This window comes from Penaeus monodon, chromosome 6 (assembly GCF_015228065.2).
Source record: "Penaeus monodon isolate SGIC_2016 chromosome 6, NSTDA_Pmon_1, whole genome shotgun sequence".
In the NCBI taxonomy this organism is placed as follows: domain Eukaryota; kingdom Metazoa; phylum Arthropoda; class Malacostraca; order Decapoda; family Penaeidae; genus Penaeus; species Penaeus monodon.
Genome location: NC_051391.1, coordinates 11,667,893 through 11,686,414, shown reverse-complemented (window position 1 = coordinate 11,686,414; position 18,522 = coordinate 11,667,893). Strand labels below are relative to the sequence as shown.

Here is an 18,522-nt window from a genome sequence, read left to right as displayed (position 1 = left end):
TTGCAGGAAATCACATCAACTTCCCCAGCCCTATAGAGAATCAGAGGATATGTTAATTGTTTCTAACCTTGCACCGGTTACATCATGAAGTATTAAATACTCTAGCCTAGTGCTCAACTGGGTTCACATTTAGTCATATCCAACTGAGGGGGGACCTTCAGGTAGACGCTTATTCTTACAACCCCTTAACCTAAATTCCTAGCAATTTGTTCTGCAGAAGTCGAATATATCTAAATCTATAGTAAACAAGTCAACAATATAAAGTCAGACTAACATTCATACAGAATGTCCTCGATCTACTATATCTTGGTGTCCTCATCACCCATTTATAAGGAACAACAATCATCATCAATCCTAACAGTTACTCTACTAACTCTAAGCTAGGATTCTCAAAGTCACATCCTATTCTGGCCAAGGCATAGGTTTCATCAAAATCTTCATTCTAAATATCATAATCTGGTAGTATAACTAATTTCACATCTGCGGCTTAATATCATAGCACCAATATTAGCACCACACAAAATAACAATATAACTGATACCTACTAACTTGTCTTTAAACATTCCTGTTGGTTCTGTAATTAACTTATTAACATTACAAATACTCCTATATTATACGACATAATCTTCAAATCTCTTGGGTTGTCGTCTAACTCTTACATCTGTTAGTATTCTACGCTCTTCATCTGCATTGAGATACTTTTCTTCAATTTTTATTTCTAGTATCTCTTCTCTTTTACTCCTTTCTTTATCTCTTTCATTCACTTTGATTAAACTTAAGTTTAATTCAATCACTTTATTCTGTAAAGCATGCATTTCTGCCACAGCATCTTTCTCACCTTCCTTCTCATCTACACCTGTTTCACCTCTATGCAGATTCTCAGAACTCATTTTGACAAAACAACTCAACTTAAAGAATTTCAAACAATGTTATCTACTATCTCTTCTCTCAGTACATTAGACTGAAATTATTCTGATCATATCCCACATTAGCTGCCACCATATGTATTGGGCCCACTTTCCTCTCTCTGGTCAAAGCCATTATTCTCTTCTACTGGGAAATCCACTCGACCTTTATCTAGAGGGGGCACTATTAATTAACGTCACGTGTGAGCTCTCCTGTATCATTACCTGAGTCAACTCTTGATGAACCCACCCTATAAAAATATTGTTACGCCGGTCGCCTCGTCTCTCTGCTACGAACACAAGGTAGGCTAGGCAGACGACGTGTTATATACAGGGTCGTGAACACGGAACAGCTCCAAGAGGCACCGAACACCACAGCGTCCCAGAACACTAGGAGAGGAAACGCCAAGTGGCGAGGCAGGGCACGAAGTAAACACAAAATGACAGTCTTTCCTTTATTTACACAAGTTATTTACCTGTACACTTTTCTATAGGCACAATACAGGGGGGAAACCAGCATGTCACACAGCACAATACAGCTTATAACAGGGCAACACAAGGTTTATATCAGGTCACAAGGCACACACGAGGTCTTCACAGGAGCAGCACCCAACCGCGTCTCTTGGCTTGTTCCTCCGCTCCTCTGCTCACAGCCAGATGCGTCATGTTTGCCCAGGTCCCTTCATGTTAACACATGCCCAGGTCATCCTTTTCTTGTTAACACATTTTTCGCACAGAGACAAAGACCCACTGGCGTAGCACTATCCCCCCCTATCAAGCAGACGACCCGTCTGCTCTGACATACTTAAACCTGAAACAAACTACAGAAAATTTAAATAAAATTAGTCCTCAGGAACAAACAAAATTCTTTCAAACAAAAGTAACCGTAATTGAAAATCAGTTCTCAGAAACACAAAAATCTTTCATCCAGCTTTCTTCGCTCTTGCTGGGGTCGCTCTGGAGGAGGTGTGGGCGGCGGTAGATTGGCAGTGGCACCCAGAGGGGTATCTCCTGTCCCAAGACCTGGCTCATGGTCACCATTGACGTCTGCTGCATCGCCCTCACCGTCCAAATGCTCGTCCTCATTTCGGTCAGCGTCTGCCACGTCCTCATCGCCGCTACTGGGGCTAACGTCATCTTCTTTTTCACCATGGCCCCAGGAGTAACTTCCTGGCCCATGGTAACGCCACAGCCGGTGCGCCAAGTCCTCGAGGAAGTCAGGCAACGATCCCACACCAACCAACTCCTCGCTCCCCGACGTCTCTTCTGGATGCTCCACTTCCTCACAAGTGCCCAGCTTTGCACCAGCTGGCACCTTCAGGTCCTTATTGGAGAAGTTAGCTACCAACACTGTAACTAACCCCTCCCCTGGTCCAACAAGGCTCCGCCCAACCGCTACGCCATCAGCCAGCTGCAGGTTTTGAATGGGCTCCATGAGGCCCTCTACTTCACGCATCATTCTTGACAGTCGACACCGGATTCTAGACTCTGTCCTGGGGGCAAGGTGCAGTCGCTCAGCCGTAACTACCTCTGCACAGCCAACCTCTGGAGCAAGGGCACATCTTCACCGTGCACCCTCACCAGCTTCCGTCCAAGGTTGACACACGCCTTACTCTGTGTCAGGTAGTCAAGGCCCAGCAAGCAGTGCTCGTCCAGATCGGCCACATACACCGGCAGCCGCTGCACCGTGCTGCCCACGCCAATACGAGCCTCCACTGGCCCCTTGAGCTGCACACAATGCCCCGTGACACCACACAGTCTCTGTGGTGCATCTGGAAGTGGCCAACATATCAGGCCGCACTAGGGTCTTCTCAGCCCCAGTGTCCACTGTCAGGCGGCATGGCTTCCCATCTATTGAGCCCTCCACCTGCATCGTGCTGGTTCGACTTAGCTTACCCAAGTCGGGGCCTGGGAACCGAGGACGGCTGTGTTTCGGCCCCCTTCTCCAGCCTGTCCGAGTTTTCCGCCTGTACCACTTCCTTAGCCTTAGGACATGCACTCGGATGGTGACCATACCTGCCACAGCCCTTGCAGCACTGCTGGAAGGCATCAGAATCCGTCCAGTTGAGAAGACGTGTTCTCCGCTCCCTCTGACACTGACTAAGTCTGTGCCTTACCTCTCCGCAGCCCAACACAAGCTTGGAAAGTCTCGGGATCACCGTCTCTTCACTGCTATTCTCCACTTTAGCCCTGCCCTGGAGGCACGGCGGGATGAGCAGCTGGCCCTAGGCCATGGTGCTTCAGGAAGGCTCGAACTCCAAGGCCTCGCCAGCGCCACCTGCAGGTCCTCAGGGGTGGGCCTGATTGACGTAGATTGCAGCTGCTGGTGCTGTTCAAAAGCGTCAACAAAGAAATCACGGGCCAGGGACCACGATCATCTCTTTCCGCAGCCGCACGGTTACGACCTCCTTACCAGCGTCTCCACATCCTGCGCAGCTGGGGACAGTGTCTCGCCACGCTCACGGTCCGCTTTCTTCAGTGGGCCCGAATACCTCGGCCTGGTGGGGGTGCCCGAAACGGCCGTTTCAAAGCCTATGCCCGCTGGTTGTAGAGGCATGTTGGATGCGGCAGCGGCCCCAACAACATCCACCGCGGGGCCCATAGGCGCTGCTACCAGTGCAGGAGCCTTCTCTTCCTGGCTCCCAGCCCTGGGCAGATGCCAGCATTTCAAATTGGGCGATATAGGCCTCCAGCCACCTTCCCCGTCTTACGCAGCAGCCTCTTACGCGTCACAGAATGTTTGTGAGGCCGAGGGGCTGCGGGTTGGAAGAACGCGTGCCGTGTAACAACACGCCCGGGGAGGAGGGAAGGGGGTGAGGGAGGCAATGAGCGGGTGACCGGGTTCCGAGTTGCCGCCACCTATATCCAATGGGAGGGTTCCGATGGGTTCCCCAGCCTTCTGCAGCGACCACGGGCTCCGACACGACGCTGCGAGGCCGGGATTCTTCTGCCACGGACCCCAGGCAGACCCCAGTAAAACCTGACACTCTGGATCTGTTGCCAGAACCTCGTCTGCGCCTCTATGCTTGCCAACGTCATACCTCATGACGCCGCCTTTCCGCCTTCACTTCCCCCTCAGGGTCCTGAAACTCGCCATTCAGAGGTCTGCACCTCCTCCATCAGTTCACTCTTCATGCTGATTTGCAGGCATGGTCGGGGACTGCTGAGTTTCATCTTCACAGATGCAAGATGCCTCCGTAGCACCTCAGGCAAGTCGCAGAAACTGTTCCTCTGCCTCCTTGCCTGCATCTCGACGAGAGGTGGGCCTGCTCGTATTCCCTCTGTGCCTGCTCTCTGCCTTTGTGCATTTCCTCCCTCATACCGGCAAGCATTTCCAGTGATCAAAGCCATCTGGCCTCTGCTTCCACCTCACTCGTGCCTGCCTCAGTCATAGCCTCCTCTCGCTCAATGGCTGCCGCCAATCTTGGACGACATGATTAAATCGAGCGCGTCACTGAATAAATATCACAAATCCCACTCCTGACATATTTGTTACGCCGCGGTCGCCTCGTCTCTTCTGCTACGACACAAGGTAGGCTTAGGCAGAGGACGACGTGTTATCTACAGGGTCGTGAACACGGAACCGCTCCAAGAGGGCCACCGAACACCACAAGCGTCCCGAACACTAGGAGGGCAAACGCCAAGTGGCGAGGCGGGCACGAAGTAAACAACAAATGACAGTCTTCCTTATTTACACAATTATTACCCGTACACTTTTTTATAGGCACATACAGGGGGGAAACCAAGCAGGTCACACAGCACAATAAGCTTATAACAGGGCAACACAAGGTTATCTCAGGTCACAGCACACACGAGGTCTTCAAGGAGCAGCACCCAACGCGCTCTTGGCTTGTTCCTCCGCTCCTCTGCTCACAGCCAGTGCTACGTATGTTTGACCAGGTCCCTTCATGTTAACACATGCCCAGGTCATCCTTTTCTTGTTAACACATTTTTCGCACAGAGACAAAGACCCACTGGCGTAGCAATATAATAATCATAAGAGGGGTTACTGATGATCTAATTTCAGTCTTAGAGGTAACTGAGAGAAGGGTAATATCAAACAAATTGATAATCTTAATCTCTTGATATACTGAAGGATACATCATTAAACTTGTATAAACTAAAAAAAAACTTCATGACACAGAAGCCACTTCTCACTAATGTGTGTAATATAAAACTATCCTTCTATTAGTCTTCCTCTTGAATCTTGGTCTTACAGACTTCCTCAAATTCATGTCATTCTTTCCTGTATCGTTCAGAGGATTCCTAAGGATGGAATTTGCTTTTTCAATACTGGTGGATCTCTCCAAGGGCTCTAGGAGCAAACACCACAAAACCAGAACACAACAACAAAAAACCCATTCTAAAAAAGAGAACAATGGTTCTATTTAGGAATGATATAAAACAATAAAAGTTCAATATAAAATAATTCTTGTAGGAACATAATACTTTTGAACAAACAAACAAATGCATGATTCATGCTCATTATATACCGATTGAGTAGTTTTATGTTTATACATATATTAATATTTATGAAAACCTCATTTAGCATAGATGTATTATTCATTATAAACTTCATTAACACTTACTCCTTGAATGGCGTTTAAACTCAATAATACAGAGAAACATCTCTGACTGGGTATCAAGTGCACGTGTTCAGCCACTAGCTGTGAGAAGATATTCTATTTACCATGATCTTCCAATCTGTCTCAAAATGATTACTTTGTTATTGTTCTGTAATCAGATCGTATAGTATTTTATAATTTTTTATTGATATTACCACATGAATGTTCTTTTGATTTCTGATTAAAAGAATTTTATTAACCTCTTCTCGGCATTACCAGGCACTTGTTTCGGTTCTCTCTCTCTCTCGGGTTTGGACTATAAATCAGGGTTTTAAACAATGTATATGTCTGTACAGGTTAACCATATATCAGGTCACATATCTTACAAGCATATTGTTTCGTCTTAATCTTACATGCATAATACCAGAACTTAAATGAATTTCTCCAGAAACAAAATGAATTACATATTGGTTTCATTAAAATATCCATTAATTTTTTAAATTAATAAATTCATTATATAACATTAATATAATAAGAACATTGAAATATAACAATGCGTTCCTCTAATAAAGAGAAGGCCTTGTGGGGGAAACAAAGAAAACTGAATTTGTAGGTAGACTCGCAATTTACACTGTTTTTTTATATAGTATAAAATGATACGTATATAGCACTGATACAAAAATAGTAAAATAAAGTATAGCGTTCTAAGAAAAATAAAATATCTTTCTAAATAAGTATTTAAGTACTAATTATCTTACCAAGCTAAAGACTAAGTACATGAGGTATACATAATAAAACATATGAGTAAAGACCAAGGCAAAGTGAGGTAGACAATGGGTGGCCACAACGAATTGGGGTCATGCTTACTTCAGATTTAGTCTCATTACAATATCATTAGTTCAAATTTCCCAGTAAGACCATGGTTATTACATTTCCACAAAATTAGGAAAATTCCATCCTTCCCTCTATTAGGAGCAAACCACTGACAATTTGTCCAAGAGGTGACGTATTGGTCTAATTTTTGACTCAAGCTTATAGGGGGCCACCATCAAACGTAAAAGTGAAGTACTACAAAAGCGCCTTAGTATTTTGCTGCGGTTCTGTCACATCTATCTTGGGGTGCAGATGCACAACGCTTCCGCGGATTTACGTAGCGCTATACGTGTAAGCTTATGGATGTGAGGCTATTCATCTGCAACTCCCACTGTTACTCCGGATGTTGGACTCAGTTCAAATGAAGCTCTCAGAATCTGTACTGGGGTTTTCAGGTCTTCACCTGTGGAGTCCCTGTATGCTGAGAGTGGAGAATCACCTCTTTCATTACACCAGGACTACATGAACCTGATTTAGTACACGAGACTACAAAAGATTCCAGGATCTACATCCAGATTGGTTTTCAACCCCCTTGAGGATAGCCAATCCTGTGGTAGGAGAACGAGGAATCTTGTGGACGATATTAATTTAAGTCTCACTAAGGTTCTGGCTGTTGGAATTCCCCAATTCCCCCCTTGGACTAATCAAGTCGAGCTGGATTTGGTCGGCATTGGGAAAGGGGAGAGATCCGAAGCAGAAGTCAGAGAGATTTCTTCAGCATATTTCAAGTACCAAGGATCAGATGCAATATATACAGATGGTTCAAAGTCTGAAAATGGTGTGGGCTTTGCAGCAGTGAGCAGAAGGAAGACTGCATCTAGCAGTCTTTCTCTAGCAGCCTCGATCTTCACTGTTACATGCCATCCTTGCAGCAGTTAAGATGACTAGAGATCTTACGAACCATTCTATTGTGATATATTGCGACTCTCGTAGTGCCTTGCAATCAATCAAGAGCTTAAACATCAAATCAGTAGTGAGGGAGGTTCAAGATTGGCTTGCACTGATGTCAACACGTAAAAAGATAACTATGTTGGGTGCCAGCACATGTTGGTATCAGCAGGAATGAGCGAGTTGATCGGAAGGTCAAGGCAGGTGCCGCTCAGCCTTGTGATGTTCGTTTTCCTCTCCCACACAGCGACTTGAAACTCAGCATCAGGAGTTGTCTTTGTGATAAATGGAATGAGCAATGGAGGCATACCTCCAGAACAAACTGCTATAGATTAGAGATGATCTTGGCAGTTGGGTGACTAGCATCCATTCCAAACGAAAAGTGAAAGTTGCATTAACAAGACTAAGAATCGGGCACACAAGACTGACTCATGGGCCGATGATGGCTAAAAGTCAAGCACTTTGTGAGGGATGCCAAGAGCCGTTAACGATCGCACATGCAGTGGAAAGATGTGCAACATTCTCAGACCAAAGACGTATGCACTTGTCTCCCCATATACACTGAAGAATGTATTGGGGGAGAATTGTGATATAGAGGGTCTTATTAGTTTCCTTAGGGAGACTAATATTTCTTTTATTAAAATTTGATTATGCATAATGTTTAATGACCTTAGCTGTTGATGCGGCAGATAATTTTAATTAATCAATCAATCAATCCCTAGATTAGCGGAGCTAGTAGAAGAGAGTGCTGGAAGAAAATTGCACTGCACTTTAGACATGAAAGATGCTTATTTTCAAGTGGCCCTAGATGAATCTTCCAAAGATTTAACTTCTTTTTCGGATGGATTAAATTTATACAGATTTAAGTGTCTGCCATTTGGATTGTCAATTAGCCCTGCTACCTTTACTAGGAAAATGCAAGTAGTAAGTCCATTAATTAAGAAGGGCTGGTGCAGAAATTATTTAGATGATGTAGTTTTCTGGGCAGACTCTTACCAACAAATGCTGGTAAAAATACAAAAAACATTTCAAAGGTTAGAACTGATGGGAATGAAAGTAAATTTATCCAAATGTGATTTTGGCAAGAAGGAAGTTAAGTTCTTGGGACATATCATATCAGAGAAAGGAATTAAACCAAATAAAAAGAACCTGGAAGCATTAACAAGATGCCTCCTCCCCAAAGTGTCAAACAAGGAGATTCATTGGCATGTGTAATTTTTATCGGAAGTATATACCAAATTTTGCCCTAATAGCTGAACCTTTAATTATTCTGACCAGGAAAGATGTAAAATTTGAGTGGAATGAGGCCTGTAATAATGCTTTTGTAAAATTGAAAGATAAGTTAGTAAATGCCCCAGTCTTTCTTAAAGCGGACCAAACTAAAGAATTTTAACTACATACAGATGCTAGTGATATGCACATTAGTGGAGTATTAATGCTGAAAGAAAATGATGATTTAACACCTATAGGACACTATTCAAAGAAGTTAAATTAAACAGAAAATAAGTACTCAGTCACTGATAAAGAAGCATCATCAATGCCTGTAGGTTTTTCAACTATTATCTTTGGTGTAAGCCTTTCACCATAGTTACAGACCATCAGCAATTAACCACTGTGTTTAAGAAGAGAACAGCTTGTCCTAGAATGTCTAGATATATTTTAGAAATGAGGGATTTAATTTATAAAATCAAGTGCAAGAAAGGCACGAAACATACTGTACCAGACACTCTTAGTAGGCCCTTAGGAGCTATCACCAATCGGAGTGAAGAAGCAATACAACCAAGTTCTTAGGATTGACAGACGAGAAAATCAAACAAGCTCAAAGGGATGAAGGAAGTACTATACCAAAGCGAATTCCAGGCAATCGACCATTTTATCACTTTGAAATTAGAAACCATATTCTTTATCTAAGAAGAGAAGAAATGGGGAAGATCAGAAAGATATGAAGAAATACGTAAAATCATGTAAACCTTGTCAACAATTTAAAGGAGGACATGGGTCCATAATACATCAGTGGAGATATTTACCACCAGTAGAGGATAATGGTCAGAGGGTATCCATAGATCTAATTGATTTGCATGGCAGTAGGGCAGGGTTTAGATATTGTCTTACCATCATTGACCACTTCTCTAGGTTTCTGAGAATTTGTCCTTTAAGAAATAAAAGAACAGCAGCAGCTGCCGCTGAATTCAAGAAAGATATCTGTAGGTTCTCGTTTAGCGATTTCAGATAGTGGAGGATAGTTTACGAGATCAGAATTTAGAGAGTTCTGTAAGAAAGCAGGAATAAAACAAAGATTTTCTATACCATACCATCCTCGAGGTAACTCAGTGATAGAAAGAGCCCATAGGACTCTTCAGACAGTACTTGCCATTTTGAGTCAAGAACACCCAAATACATGGCCCAGTCATATTTCAGAAACTGAAAAGGCGCTGAATGAAGCTGTACACACTTCCTTAGGTACTTGACCTAATTTTGCATTTTATGGGAGACACCCCGACAGAGAAGTTGGACTACTATTGTTACCAGTAGATGAGGTGGATGAGGATGATAAATTAGATGTGAAAAACTTGCTGAAAGAAACTTTGAAATATAACACTCAGAGATACTTACAAAAGGCAAATGTGAGCAGAAAGAACAAACCATTAGCAGTCGGAGATTTAGCATGGGTCTATATTGAGGAACCAATACCTAACACTGCTAAATTAAATAGGATTTTTTTTATTGATAGGGAAGAAATACTAGAAAAAATTGAAGAGAAGTATCTCAATGCAGATGAAGAGCGTAGAATACTTACATAAATAAGAGTTAGACGACAACCCAAGAGATTTGAGGAATATGTCGTATAACAGAGCATTATTTGTAATGTTAATAGTGTAGAGTGACATACTGTACTCAGCACTCCCCCCCCCTTTCAGATGATGCTCGCTCTGTGCGTTCCGCGTGTGTATGCGCTCTCATTGCGTGCACAGCATGTGTGTGTGTGTGTGTGTGTGTGTGTGAAAGCACAAGTCTATGTACGAGTACGTGTATATATATATGTCGGTATATTTACGTATGTTGGTGTGGAGTGAACGCGTGTCGAATTGCGTGCGCCCGCTGTCCGTGAGCTATGTATATGTGGGTGTGTATTATGAGCTGTATACTTGCTTGTCTGCATACTCATGTCAAGACACGTGTCTGCATGGCTTGCGTGCGGTGTTTGCGTGGGCGTGTGTACGGTTGCGCTTGCCGAATGTCGGTGTGTAAATATAATACGTTTTATGTATTTTGCCTATTTTATGTATTTTATCTATTGTTTTCCGCTCTTAATGACATATTTGTTCTATTCTATTATTTGTATTGCCATTTCATAGCCATTCTATAACCATTTATATAGCCATTTTATGAAGTTTGAAAAATTGTTCCACGTCACGAGCGTGACGTCACGGCCTCCCGCGGCCTTTTGTACGGGCTAGAAAAATAATTCGTTGTTCTACTGCACCACGGGGCGTTTCTTTCCTCCATCCTCTGGCATTTTTACTTATACGGCAAGGAACTGATACTACGTGGCCGACAGCTCTAGCTCAGAAACATGAAAGGACGGGAAAAGCTAAGTAATGAGCCGAAGTGACAGTGTAGTGTCCCCGTGAGGGCCAGCGATTTCTAGTTAGACCCCCCATGGCGTCGTTTTCGCTGTGAGAATGGGCGCCACCTATCGAGATATATTTTCCCAAGACATTTTAAACCATTGTTTCAACGGTATATAGTAAAATATCTATACTTTTAATATGGCCAAAGAATCTCCATGTGTATGTGTATATAGCAAAACTAGTAACAATAAGAAATGAATATAACGTCTTCAATATGATTGGAGACCCACGAATTCCCGCCTCTCGGCCAGTTGATTGTGGCGAGAGGAACTGAGAGGACTTATTTTGTACCGCTCTGCGAGATAAGTATTCGGGAATTCGTGTATTTTCATGGTTAGCCCTTTTAACCGGGGATTAATCCGGAAAGGCCACGGGATATTGTGTAGCTTCCTATAAAATAAAGGAAGATCTATTATTATTTTATTTATGTTTGTCTCGCCTACAACTCCAGTTCCTCGGCTCTGAGTTAAACCCCCCTCTATGCTCTAACGAAATATTTTACGGCCCTTTGCACGTATGTTCGTTTGCTTATATTATTTTGATAAGCTTAAGGATTATTGAAAAGGGGGGGGGGGGTCGTCACAGTCAACACATTCAGTGGTGAAGGGCCGCTCATGATACGGACCCGTACACCACAACAGTATTAATTAAAGATTGGAGCTGAACCCTGCAAGATTGCACCTATACATACACAACATATTATATACAGCCTCGTGGTTCTTCTACTTGACCTCGTTCCTTTCTTATGTCTTCTGCTACATATTTTCCTTTCATTTTCCCCTCCTCCTACATCTTGTGTTGTTCTTAGGCTAGCCTATCCTTGCTCTTTTCTCCCTGGACTTTGCACAGCGATCTCGCTTATCTAATCCAAATACGTTCCACACACTGGGACATTTAAGAGATTTCCCGCTGTGACATCTCACAAGGTCATATTCCCCGTGGAACATCAATAGTAGTAAGGGATTTGACAGGGGTGGGCTTACCCTACAGATGCCCACTGACCTTCATGGGGAGGGACCCTGGCCCTTAAGGCACCCTTGTAATGAGCACTAGGACACGATGTAAGAATGACCCAAAAAATCGTCTGTGACCACCCTCTGTATACCTCACTTACTTGGTCTTTACTCATATGTTAATTATGTATACTTCATTTAATTAGTCTTTAGCTGGTAAGATAATTAGTACTTAAATAATTATTTAGAAAGATGATATTTTATTTTATTAGAAAGATAATACTTTATTTTACTATTTTTGTATCAGGTGCTATATACGTTTACATTATTACACTAAGATAAAGAAACAGTGTAAAATATGTGAGTTTACCCTACAAATTTCAGTTTTCTTTGTTTCCCCCACAAGTCTTTCTCTTTAATTAGAGGGTACGCAGTTATATTTCACTGTTGCTTGTTATATTAAGGTTCTATAATGGATATTTTAATGAAGAAACCAATATGTATTCATTTTGTTTCTGGAGAAATTCATTTAAGTTCCGGTATTATGCATGTATGATTAAGACGAACCATATGCTTGTAATATATGTGACCTGAGTAGATGTTAAAATGTTAAGAATATACAGTGTTAAACCCTGATATTATAGTCATAACCAGAGAGAGAGAGAACCGAAACAAGTGCCTGGTAGATGCCCAAAAGAGGTTAGTAAAATTCTTTAAATACAAGAAGTAAGAAAGAACATTCAGCTGTGGTAATATCAATAATAAAATTATAAAATACTATAGATCTGATTACAGAACAAAAATAAAGTAATCATTTGAGAACAGATTGGAAAATCATGGTAAATAGAATATCTTCTTCACAGCTAGTGGCTGACACGTGGCACTTGGATACCATTCAGATGTTTCTCTGTTATTATTGAGGATTTAAAACCCATTCAAGGAGTAAGTGTTATTGAAGTTTATAATAGAATAATACTATCTATGCTAAAATGAGGGTTTCATAAATATAATATAATGTATAAATATAAAACTACTCAGATCGTATATAATGGCATGAATATATGCAATTTGTTTGTCAAAAGTAGTTATGTTCCTACAAGAAATTAGTTATATTGAACCTTTTATTGTTTTATCATTCCTAAAATAGAACCATTGTTTCTCTTTTTTTGGGTTTTGTGTTTTTGTTCTGTTTTGTGGTGTTTGCTCCTGAGAAGTCCTTGGAGAGATCCACCAGATTGTAAAGCAGATGCCATCCTTAGGAATCCTCTGAACTGATACAAGGAAGAAATGAAGGAATTTGAGGAAAGTCTGTACAAAGGATTCAAGAAAAAAGACATAAGAGAAGGACAGTTATACTACACACTTTAGTGGAGAAGTGGACATCTGTGTCAATTAAGTTTTTTTAGTTATACAAGTTTAATTATTTATAATTCAATATATCAAGAAAATGTAAGATTATCAATTGTTTGATATTACTCTTCTCTCAGTTACCTCTAAGACTGAAATTAGATCATCAGTAACCCTTTTATGATTATTATATTATAGTGTGGGTTCATCAAGAGTTGACTCAGGTAATGATACAGGAGAGCTCACACTTGGCGTTAATTAATAGTGCCCCCTCTAGATAAGCCCGAGTGGATTTCCCAATAGAAAGGGAAATAGTGGCTTTGACCATAGAGAGGAAAAGGGTGGGCGCAATACACCCTTCTTGGTAGGTGGGGCCCCCTGGGGACCACACATGTCCGTACACTACAATAGGTTAACTACAGAACCAGGAATGTTTAAAGACAAGTTAGTAGGTATCAGTTATATTGATATTTTGTGTGGTGCTAATATTGGTGCTGTAATATTAAGCTACAGATGTGAAATTAGTTATACTACCAGATTGTGATATTTAGAATGAAGATTTTGATGAAACCTATGCCTTGGCCAGGATAGGATGTGACTTTGATGAATCCTAGCTTAGAGTTAGTAGAATGATTGTTAGGATCAATGATAATTGTTGTCCCTTATAAATGGGTGATGAGGACACCAGGATATAGTAGATCAAGGACATTCTGTATGAATGTTAGTCTGACTTTATATTGTTGACTTGTATACAATAGATTTAGATATATTCGACTTCTATAAAACAAATTGCTAGGAACTTAGGTTAAGGGGTTGTAAGAATAAACGTTTACCTGAAGGTCCCCACTCAGTTGGATATGGCTAAATGTGAACCCAGTTGAGCACTAAGCTAGATTATTTAATACTTCATGATGCAACCGGTGCAAGGTTAGAAACAATTAACATATCCTCTGATTCTCTATAGGGCTGGGGAAAGTTGATGTGATTTCCTGCAACAGATAGGGCCTGTCAATGTGTAAAGATTAGATCCTCTGGCTGTATTTTGGTAGAGTGACCCAGTATTGTCTGATAGTACGATACAAAATTTGTATGGAACTTTGTATACAATCTAGTGATATGTCTACCTTCCTCGAGCACGAGAATGTGTAACAATTCTGAATACAACAAAAAAGGAGCGGACAAAACATTTGTATTGTTAATATTGGTATTGATTGATTACTAGAAATGTGAATCTTGATAATGGTAGTTTACTTGATGAAATGTGATTAATATGTTCCTATACTTGATTCGACGAATTTTTGGTCTCCCCTAACCCCAAAGGTGTGTAATGAGCAACAGGACACGAAGTAAGATTGACCCTAAAATTCGTCTGTGATCACCCTTTATATACCTCACTTACTTGGTCTTTACGCATATGTTACTTATGTATACCTCATTTAATTAGTCTTTAGCTATGAAAGACAATTAGTACTTAAATAATTTTTTTAGAAAGATGATACTTTATTTTACTATTTTTGTATCAGGTACTATATATGGTTATATTATTACACTAAGATAAGGAAACATTGTAAAATATGTGAGTTTATCCTACAAAGTTCAGTTTTCTTTGTTTCCCCCACAATGCATTCTCTTTAATTAAAGGGTACGCAGTTATATTTCACTGTTACTTGTTATATTAAGGTTCCATAATGGATATTTTAATGAAGAAACCAGTATGTATTATTTTTGTTACTGGAGAGATTCATGCAAGTTCCGGAATTATGTATGCACGGATTAAGACGAACTATATGCTTGTAATATATGTGATCTGAGTAAATGTTAAAATGTTCAGAATATACAGCGTTAAACCCTGATACTATAATCATAACCAGAGAGAGAGAGAGAGAGAACAAAGACCAGTGCCTGGTAAATACCCGAAAGAGGTTAGTAAAATTCTTTAAATACTAGAAAGTTAGAAAGTAATAAAAATATAAATTACTATATATCTAATTACAGAACAAAAATAAAGTAATCATTTGAGACCAAATTGGAAAACCTTGGTAAAAAGAATATCTTCACAGCTAGTGGCTGACATGTGGCACTTGGATACCAATCTGATGTTTCTCTCTTATTATTGAGGATTTTAAACCAATTCAAGGAGTAAGTGTTATTGAAATTTATAATAGAATAATGCTGAAATGAGGGTTTCATAAAAAGATAATATAATGCATAAATATAAAACTACTCAGATCGTATTTAATGGCATGAATATACACAATTTGTTTGTCAAAAGTAGTTTTTGTTCCTACAAGAAATCATTTATATTGAATCTTGTTATTGTTTTATCATTCCTAATTTATTTTTTTCTGTTTTTGTTGTTTTGTTTGTTTCATGAGATGTCCTTGGAGAGATGGACCAGATGTAAAGCAGATGCCACCCTTAGGAGTCCTCTGAACTGATACAGTGAAGATATGAAGAAATTTGAGAAAAGTCTGTACAGACAAAGGATTCAAGAAGGAAGACATAAGAGAAGGACAGCTTATACTACACACCTCATTGGAGAAGTGGACATCTGTGTCAATTAAGGTTTTTAGTTGTAAAAGTTTAATGATTTATAATTCAATATATCAAGAAATGTAAGATTATCAATTGTTTGATATTACCCTTCTCTCAGTTACCTCTAAGACTGAAATTAGATCATCAGTAACCCTCTTATGATTATGGTATTTTTATAGTGTGGGTTCATAAAGGGTATGACTTAGGGAATACTACAGGAGAGCCCACATTTGACGTTAATTAATAGTGCCCTCTCTAGATAAAGTCCGAGTGGTTTTCCCAGTAGAAAGGGAAATAGTGGCTTTGACAGAAAGAGAAAAGGGGTGGGCGCAATACACCTGGAGCTCTTCCTGACGGCTCCAAAGACCCCACTGTGAGAGGAGTCTTTTGAACAGGCTCAGGATTCTTTTACCTGTGCAGAGGGCGTAAAAATAAAAACATATTTTTAGAGGAAAGGTGGGACGGAGATATGAAATGAAATGCTAATGAAATGTTAAAATTACATTGTTTGACAAGTCTTCTAGTACAAAGAAAGCTCAGTATATATTAATTTTAGTTTGGCTTGAAGATTCATCATGGAAATGGGATGATCGCGACATATAATATCAACAGGAAAAGAATGAATGCTAATTGCTTCCGACTACAAATCCTCAAGGATCTCTCAGTGACTGACAGAAAGTGTATAAAATCCAGCAAATAATCTATATCTTGATATATTTCAGGTGTCGAATACTGCGAGAACATATAGTTCCTTGTAAATTAGAAGAGACATTTTTCTTTACACTATATCCTGTCTTCCTTCAAGTAACTGTTTATCTTATTTAGCTCACCATGGATAGGCCCGTAATAGTTTCTAATTCATGGTATTATTCTATATAATGATTCCATAACTACTCTAAATAATAATGACATGACTTTATATTTATCTCTAGTGAAGGGCTTTAAAATTCAGTGAATAAATGAGGTTTTGACGGTTGTTATTGTGTACGTTACATCGATCATTGTAAGAAGTGTATATAACGAATACTACTTTTTAGAATGACTGCCTTTGTTTGTCATACTAATGACCAATAAAGTTTACTTTACAAGGAGGATACACTAAGCAGAAAATTAACGGTATTATTGAAAATGGCGCCTTCCACCTTAAATACAGAATCTGCTCTTACCAAGTAGCAGAACACACAGCGCCGCGACAATATGACAAAAAGTTGTTGAGACGGAAAATCTGACGGATTTGTAGCGCTTGACGTATGCATGGGAAATCAAATGAGCCAATTAGATTTGCGTTAAAGCGTAGATTGACCATAGGCATTCACATCCAGCACAATAGAACCAATCGGATATAAAATAGAGTATCACCTGATAATAGAAGCTGAGCCTAGAAGGCAGTTAAAATTCAAATCAGCTCCATCATAACTAGGCAGTGTGTCGGGTGTGAGAATAAGTATTTCGATTTCACTGCAAAATATCATCGAAATAACGATGCATACCGAACTTTCAGTGACCACAGCTATGAACACCAAACTATAAACCACTCCGAATACTTTGTGGATCCCGAAAACCCGAAGATCCACACACACTGAACGGTTGTGGAGAGATGTGAAAGAGTGGAGCAAAAGAACAGGCAGTCGGCAAGAATTCTACAAACAGTACGTTGCTCGGTATCTGTTTCTCCACAGTATGAGCCGGATGTAGTCCATCACCAGTTCTTTGTCAAGGCCATGAAACTGAACCCTCCGCTGTCCGATAAGGCACAGCTAAGAATGATCACAATTCCCACCTACAATGACCTGGAAGACCCCGACGATCCCTGTGACCCAAAGCCTGCTTATGGTAAGAGATGTTTAAAACTGTTAGTAGGACTAGGCTCTGTCCTGCCGGAACATATGAGGTGAAGATTTTGTGGACCTGTTGGTGGTCAGTAGCCTCCCAAAGGGATTTAAGTATATATGAAAATATATTTGTGTGCATATATATGTATATTTATATATATGTGTATATATACATATACATACATTATCATCATCAGCCTGTATTAGTCCACTGCAGAACATAGGCCTCTCCCAATCTTTTCCAACTTTGTCTGTCCTGCATTTTTTTTGTTCCAGTCTTAACCTCCAAATTTCGTTATTTCATCATGCCATCTTGTCACTGGTCTGGTCCTTGGCCTCTTTATGTTATTTATAGCCCAATCTGTTACTTTCTTTGTCCTTGTCGTCCTGTCTTCGACATATATGACCTGTCAATTGGCATTTTTTCTTTTAGGTTTTCATAAGTATATCTTCCACTTTTGCCTGCTCCCTGATCCGTGTCACCCTCATCTGATCTCTCAGGCTAATTCCCAGTATCAACCTCTCCATCCCTCTCTGACCACATTACTTTCCTCTTCAGTAATTAGGGTGTAGTTCATGTTTCTGATCCACAGGTCATAACTGGGAGGACGCATTAGCTAAAGAATTTTCTTTTTAAACATAATGGTAAGGACCCTCTTAGTATACTACGGTATCAGCCGAAGGCGCTCCAGCCTACACTAATGCATCGCATAATTTACTCTTTGCTAGATGTGTTTGTCTGTACGAGTTGCCTTATGTATATAACTTGTTAAGTACCTGTAGCGCTTCACCTTGTACATGTATCTGTTCAAAACCTGTGAACATGTCTTAGTCTTTTCTTGTTCATTCTAAGTCCGACTTCAGACTTCTTATAGATAGTTATTAGCTGTACATTCATTTGCAGATTATACGTTCGCTTCTATCCGTGCTTTGAGTTTATAGATTCTGAAATCTTCCACTCAGATTCTCTTTATTCAATCCATCTGGTTTTT

At 40.4% G+C, this 18,522-nt stretch overlaps 1 protein-coding gene across 1 annotated transcript in view; it reads left to right on the top strand.

The window, feature by feature from the left end:
- Positions 1 to 18,522, top strand: part of LOC119574209 (sodium-dependent noradrenaline transporter-like) — a 58,639-nt gene that overhangs the window by 18,036 nt on the left and 22,081 nt on the right.